This window comes from Rhagoletis zephyria, unplaced genomic scaffold, assembly GCF_001687245.7.
Source record: "Rhagoletis zephyria isolate East Lansing unplaced genomic scaffold, Rhagoletis_zephyria_1.1 Rzeph_scaffold_00008, whole genome shotgun sequence".
Lineage (NCBI taxonomy): Eukaryota > Metazoa > Arthropoda > Insecta > Diptera > Tephritidae > Rhagoletis > Rhagoletis zephyria.
In genome coordinates, this window is record NW_016157092.1 from 76,280 (window position 1) to 83,568 (window position 7,289).

Genomic DNA, 7,289 nt, shown 5'->3' on the forward strand with positions numbered 1-7,289 from the left:
TTTAACTATTTTATGAATAACTCCCAGTTCAGTCTCAGTTTTGAAGTTATTTTTGCTAAAATTTTGCACATAACGGTTTTTAAATATTACCGTAATTATTTCTTAAAATTATCGAAATGGGTGCACTTTAACTTATATCTAATTTTATAAGGACTAGCAGAAAGATTTAGATCCTTTCCACGTATTTTCCAAATGTGCCTCCAATTAAGGTGTGTTTCGAATAAAAATTACTCTCAAGATCGGGAATATTTTATATTTAAAAGTTAGTTTATTCTGAAAGCACACCTCTTGCTAAGGTATCAAATTATTCGTAATTGTTTGTAGAATACATTACTTACTTAAAAAGTTCTTAAAATTAAATGCTTCAAAAACTATACGTGGTAAACCGAAAATTTTGAAAATTGTGAAATATGGAGTTACAGACTTTGAGTTACTTGCCATTTCGTTATTTTTTAATGCACACTTTCTTACCTACTACATATGAAGTACACACATAAGTGCTAAATGCCCATTAAATTTCAAATCAGAATATGGTGCGGTTCAAAAGTTATGACATAATTAATTTTTTCCCTCTTAAAAATTACATAAAAATTCGCTTCTTTTCATTATTTTTTCAAATTTAGACACCTATAATTCAATAGTTATGAAGCAAATTGATCCAATTTTTTTTTGAGGCTTCAAGTATACGTCAATGAATTATATCCAAAAGCAACCAGTTTGATATAGTTTCCAACAGTGAAAATAAAGCTAACTAACACCAAGTGTATCCGTTTTTTAGATTTGCCCATATCACAAAACACTTAACTTCACACTTCATAAAAATCACTCGAAGCTCTATTTGCACGAAGAATAAATGAGGGTTCAAGCAGGTTGGATGCTTGTGGTCATTCGATTGGTCACTACTCTGTGGTTATTCACTCCGCTGTGAATCAAGTTACATGCCTGTAATTTTAACCCAAATTATTAATTTGTTCCCCAAATAAAATCCTGTATCCGCCACTGATCGCGCTCTATATGGGAGCTATGTGTATTGTGACAGACTGAAGCGCACCGTCAACGAACTGATTGGGCCCTATCGCGAAGCGATATCTGAATTTGGTATTCCCGCGAAATTGACATGGCTGTGTAAAATGACATTGAGCAATTAGGGATGAATCGGTATAAGTAAATCCAAGTACATACTTGATACTTTTCTCATTTTACCAAGTATTTTTGAACCCGATACTTTTTACTGCGATCCAAATAGGTATCGAAAAAAGGACTTTTATGCTTCAGCATCTTCTTTGAAAAGCAATCCATTAGAAGAATGGGAAGATATGCGCACTACATTTCCGCAGCTATATAAGCAAGCTCGTCTATACATAACGGTTGTTGGGTCATCTGTTCCTTGCGAGAGGCTTTTCTCCAAATACCAAAATCTCGAAACCGCCTTTGTAAAAATGTATTCTATTGTTTTTGAAATCAAATACATGGTATACTAAAATAATTGCTGTCTTAAATTTTTGTATGAAAAAGTATTAAAAGATAAATAATCTTGTAAAAATGTAATTATTTGTGAAAAAATTACAATAACTTTGAAAAATATGCAAAACCATAGTTCTATGTAGAAGTACTCGATACCTTGTCGATACTGAGTAGTAGTAGTACTGATTTGAGTAGTACCTTGATGATATCGATTTATCCCTACACGTCACTGTAGGCAGATCACAGCGCACGGCAGTGCGCGCGAGTGACGAAAGCAGCCACAGTAGCATGCTGAAATGACTCGCTTATATATACACGAGATTTGGAAGTTTTTATCCAGACGTCCAATCGACATGTTTGAGATATGAAAGGTCTTGCAGAGTGTGTCCAGAAAATGTATTCAAGCTTCATAAACGATTAACCGGATTCTTAAAAATTAGGCTAAAGTGTTGCGAAACAAAAAAGTTTTTTTGCTTTTGCCAGTTTAAGGGGGCATGTGGGTACACCCAACATATTTGGTGTTATTCTATAGGCCAATACCTTTCAAACGCTGTGGTCGGCCGCTGTGGTGTAGTGGTAAGCAGTGCGCGCTTTCACACATCAGCACCTGGGTTCAAGCCCTAGTCAAAGCAACATCCCAAAAAATATAAAAAAAGGTTTTTTCTTAACAGCGGTCGTCCCTCGGCAGGCAATGGCAAACCTCCGAGTGTATTTCTGCCATGAAAAACAGCTTCTCATAAAAATACAATCGCCGTTCGGAGTCGGCATAAAACTGTAGGTCCCTCCGCTTTGTGTGACAACATCAAAGCGCACGCCACAAGTCGGAGGAGAAGCTCGGCCAAACACTAACATATGTGTAAGCGCCAATCTATTATTAATACCTTTCAAACGATACTTTATATATTAAGTTCCGGCTACTAGTTGGAAAGATATAGAGGTAAATGTGTTTTGCTTCGTGTCTCCACTACGAGATGCTTTGGTATGTATGTGGCGTCTGTACGTACCATCATATAATTTTTTTCAAACTTTCAGGAATTAAAGTACAAAAAAAAAACTAAGAAGGTTTTGTTCCAGGATGTCTTGATTCGTATGCCTTTGTGGGCGTGGCTACTGCCTGAAATTCGAAAAAAGGCAATTTTTAAACTACCACTGAGGCCGCACTACTCAGTCCATGTCATAGATGTGGATATCAGTAGAAAGGTCTTCAAACAAGCTATCTAACGCTATCTTTTGTGTTTATAAAATATAAATGTCATAACGTTTTCGCCTGAAAACTAAAAATCGGGCTGCTGAAAATATACATTTCGGGAATTTTCTCAAAAACTGGTCAGTCGATTTTATTCGAGGTTTCCATAAGTCTAGCCCAAAACCTTAGCTTTCATTTGGTATATAGCTTACATCTGGGAAAACTCTTGTTGTGAAGATATTGCGTTTCAAATTGAAAAAATGTCGCTCCAAAAAGGTTCGAATGGTTAAAAATTAATAAATCCGTCTAATTTGGTTACTTTAAGATATAAAAATAACATACCCAGTTCCGCAAAAAAAATCGCCCTTTCTCAGATTGCCACTTAAACCCAAATTCCCTGCAAATCGGGGAATTTCCTGCGAGTTGACAAGTTGAAGGATGCAGCTGTGCTAATCACTTCGTACATGTCTTAGAAACCACGATATGTGTGTATTTTAGAGTTTTTTTCAGTCACATGCCAAAATTGTAACATTCTTCCCCATTTTAATTGCAGGTATGTACACAGTATTTAACTATGCTACATGGGTTTATCACCCGCACTTAACCTACCTGGTATTTACCTATAGTTGTACATAAATATGTATGTATGAATGCATTTAGTTCACCCAATGTGCCGCTCCTACTTACATACATATGCATAAATTGCCACTGAGCAAAACTACTTGAGAAAAAATCATTAGTTTAATAGCACGAGTGCAACACCGTACACGTGATAGAAGTAAAACTTCTTAAAAAAAAGCACACGTGTGCGCCCCACACCCAGTAGAAATCTTAACAAAAATAAAGCTACGAGGCAATCAGACGAATAAAGTTGGTACCAAGTTGATAAGTTTTTATCATTTCCATATTTTATTTTATGTTTAATTTTTTGGAATACATATCATCCTTGATATCCTCATATCCTTGATCATCCTTTTTCGCTTTATTCCATATTCGAAAGACTATGTGTTTCAATGGACACATCGATTTGAATACATAATTTAGATTTAGAGAATATTTTTAGCGATTTATTTGAGAAAAATAAATCATTTAGTTTATTGTTGGTATTTTCGTCGATTTTAAATTTGCTACCCCAAAATAACTGATATCAAATAAAACACCTCTTTGAGGTATAATTTTCGAGTGACGAAAGCTGAACTAGAAACACAAAATTTATGATATCAATTTCGTGACGAAAATTATACGCATTTTTTAACTGCCTTCGGAAAATATTTTTTTTTATTTATTCGGAACGTTGCGAATTTCCGTTTACTGCTAGAAACACAACTAAAAAAAAAACAGAACTTTTGCAACGATTCGAATGAATAAAAAGATTTTTCTTATGTTTGAAAAGCAGTTAAAAAAATGCTTTCAGTTCAGCTTTCGTCACTCGAAAATTGTACCTCAAAGAGGTGTTTTATTTGATATAATTTACTCAGAAAATTTTCATTTTAGCAAAAGCGACGGGTGAGACACGAAACTAATGAAGTAGAAAACTTAAGTGTATAATTTACTCAGAAAATTTTCATTTTGGCAAGAGCGACGGGTGAGACAACGGCGACACCCACCTCTCTGAGTGGATGGATTCTTTCCTATTTCAGACTAACTTTATATCAAAATATCTCTTGCATAGCGGCTTTCTCGAATTTAGTTAATAGAATGATAAGCTCCATTTTATGTTTGTTGGCATTATTATATTTGAAACAAAAAAACTTTTAACTTGTGATGGGTGGGACAGAATTTTGTGACTAGTGGGTCGGGTCACTATTGAGGACACATAGGATTTTTGCACTTTTTCCCATATAAGCATGAATTTAATTTTGAATAAAATACGGAAGAACGTTAGCAACAGAATTTCAAAAAATCAACGTCAGTTTTTGTAACTTGTCGATGTTATATAAAAAAAAAAAAAAAACACACAAGCAGTCGCAAAAAGAAAATCTCAAAAAGTAACGGAATTTTTTAGCCGTTTGAAACTTACACTTAATTACACCAAATTTGTTGAGGCTATAAAGCTGCATACCCAAATATGTTTTAAAGATTCAGATTAAAAAATTTTGAAATTTTGACAAAAATTTGTTGAATTTTCCAAAATTTTGTTTAAAGTTTGAATCTGTGATTTATATGTTTTTGTTAAACCTCGGCCAGTATTTTTATAAAAATATACCAAAAAAAATATTTGCTCGAAAAACATTACGAACATTAAAAAAAAAACAAATCAACACGTGATCATTTGTTTCAGTCACTGTTGTATATATTTTCTTATAAATGNAAAAACACACAAGCAGTCGCAAAAAGAAAATCTCAAAAAGTAACGGAATTTTTTAGCCGTTTGAAACTTACACTTAATTACACCAAATTTGTTGAGGCTATAAAGCTGCATACCCAAATATGTTTTAAAGATTCAGATTAAAAAATTTTGAAATTTTGACAAAAATTTGTTGAATTTTCCAAAATTTTGTTTAAAGTTTGAATCTGTGATTTATATGTTTTTGTTAAACCTCGGCCAGTATTTTTATAAAAATATACCAAAAAAAATATTTGCTCGAAAAACATTACGAACATTAAAAAAAAAACAAATCAACACGTGATCATTTGTTTCAGTCACTGTTGTATATATTTTCTTATAAATGTTCATAAATGGGATTTTAGAATTTCAAAGTGGGATAAACCGGGCGTTTTTCAAAGGAGAATAGGATTTATGAACCTTTAGAGTTGGCAACACTGGTATGTACATATGTTTGAATGGTTTTATATATATTTGTATGTATTGTACATAATGTTTGTGTATGTACATGTGTTTGTGTATGTACATGTGTTTGTGTACATGTATATATGCACATATGTAGTACAAACGAAAACAAATCTAATAAGCTGCTCGTTGATATAAATGCGAACTGTACTGATTGTCAAAAAGTATGTGTTTGTTGTACATTTGTTCATGTTTGTCATTGTGCGTGTAATTTTCTAGAGTAGTTTTGTGCTCCCGCTATCTCCTTGTATTAACTCGTGCTTCGTTGGTATACTGAGTATACTATACTCTGATGAACATAGTATGTGAGGATCATAGCAAGGCCAACTTACATAAGGTAGTGTTACAGGAGCAGTTGAAATTTTCGCCCGATGTTTCTTAAAAAAGCCATAAACGTAGCGACCGTTGGTTCAACTTGGTGTTGTTTTGCTCTAGATTGCACCGCTTGTGGGCCTGTTGAATGAATTTATGTCTTGGTTGTATGAAAGATCAAAACATTTGGATTTTCTGGCAAGTTGTACAACTTATCGCTACATTAATGGCCATGTTGTACAAATTCATTTAATTTGCGTTTATTTTGTACACTAAACAACCGAAAATGGATAACTCAGCCGAAATAGGTACGCGGTTTCGTGGAATTTTATAAATGTTAGCCGAAACTATTAAATTGTAAAAATTAGATTTTACAATGAGACTGCTCGCAAAATTGCAATGTTTGTGGACAAAACGTCCAACTTGATTGCGGATTGATTTGAACCAACGTTTTCGGCTTGCATTATGTCAAAAGGATGTGTTTGTTGTAATTCATTCTGTCATTTACTACCATTATGCGTAGGCAAATTCATGAAATCATTTCATGCGTTTGAGTAGAAACTAGATGTCAGTATCGATATATCGAGTAATTGGTTTTTTTTTGCCGACATCGATATTTTTTTCGATATCCAGTATGGGATAGCCATTTTCTCATTACTTATTTTTGCGCCAAACAACATCAGTGACTGATTTAATAGACTAAAAATCTGCATACCAAATTTTTTTATAGACATTCTTATTAAAAAGTTCGCAAATTTTAAGAAACTTTTTTGATTTTTTTCTAATTTTTGCAAACATTTTACAATTTAGGTTTATATGGCTTTTGTTAGAGATTGAGCTATACTTTTATAAAAAGGTAATGAAAAAAAAATATAGAATTAAAAAACATTGCGAATACTGTAATAATATCACTGTGTGATTTTGAGTGTGGGTCACTGCTCATACATACATACATATGTACCTCATATATATGTATAATAAAATTTTCTGTTGGTAAATGGTTCTATGCATTCTTTGAATGAGTAGATGTTTTTTCAGTGTTCCAATGTACAATTAAAAATTAACGATATATATCGATATATCGAGTTTTCGTCTCTTAAATATCGAAAATATCGAGTACGTCGAATATCGATACTTTTACAGCTCTAGTAGAAACTTTATGAATGAACACCATTTCATGATTACAATTAACGTAAATAGAGTTATGCACTTAGTTTTACTCGATGAAATGATTTCATGGATTGGACTACACATACATGTGATACTTATGCTTTTAATTTATAAGGTAAATTTATGTTTTTATCATATATGTAATACTTCTATATTAGCAGTAAGCTAACTTCTCAATGTGTAAGCATTCCGAAATCAAAGCGAGACAGTCTAGTACCATTTTTGCCAATGTATTGTGTACTTGAGTGCCGTTTTTGTATATGTGTTGTGTACATGTTTATTTATAAACGTATGTGTTCCTTTTCTTTCGTACGTGTTTATTGATATATCTGTACTGTAGTGTTTTCGGACGGTACTAGCTCTTAC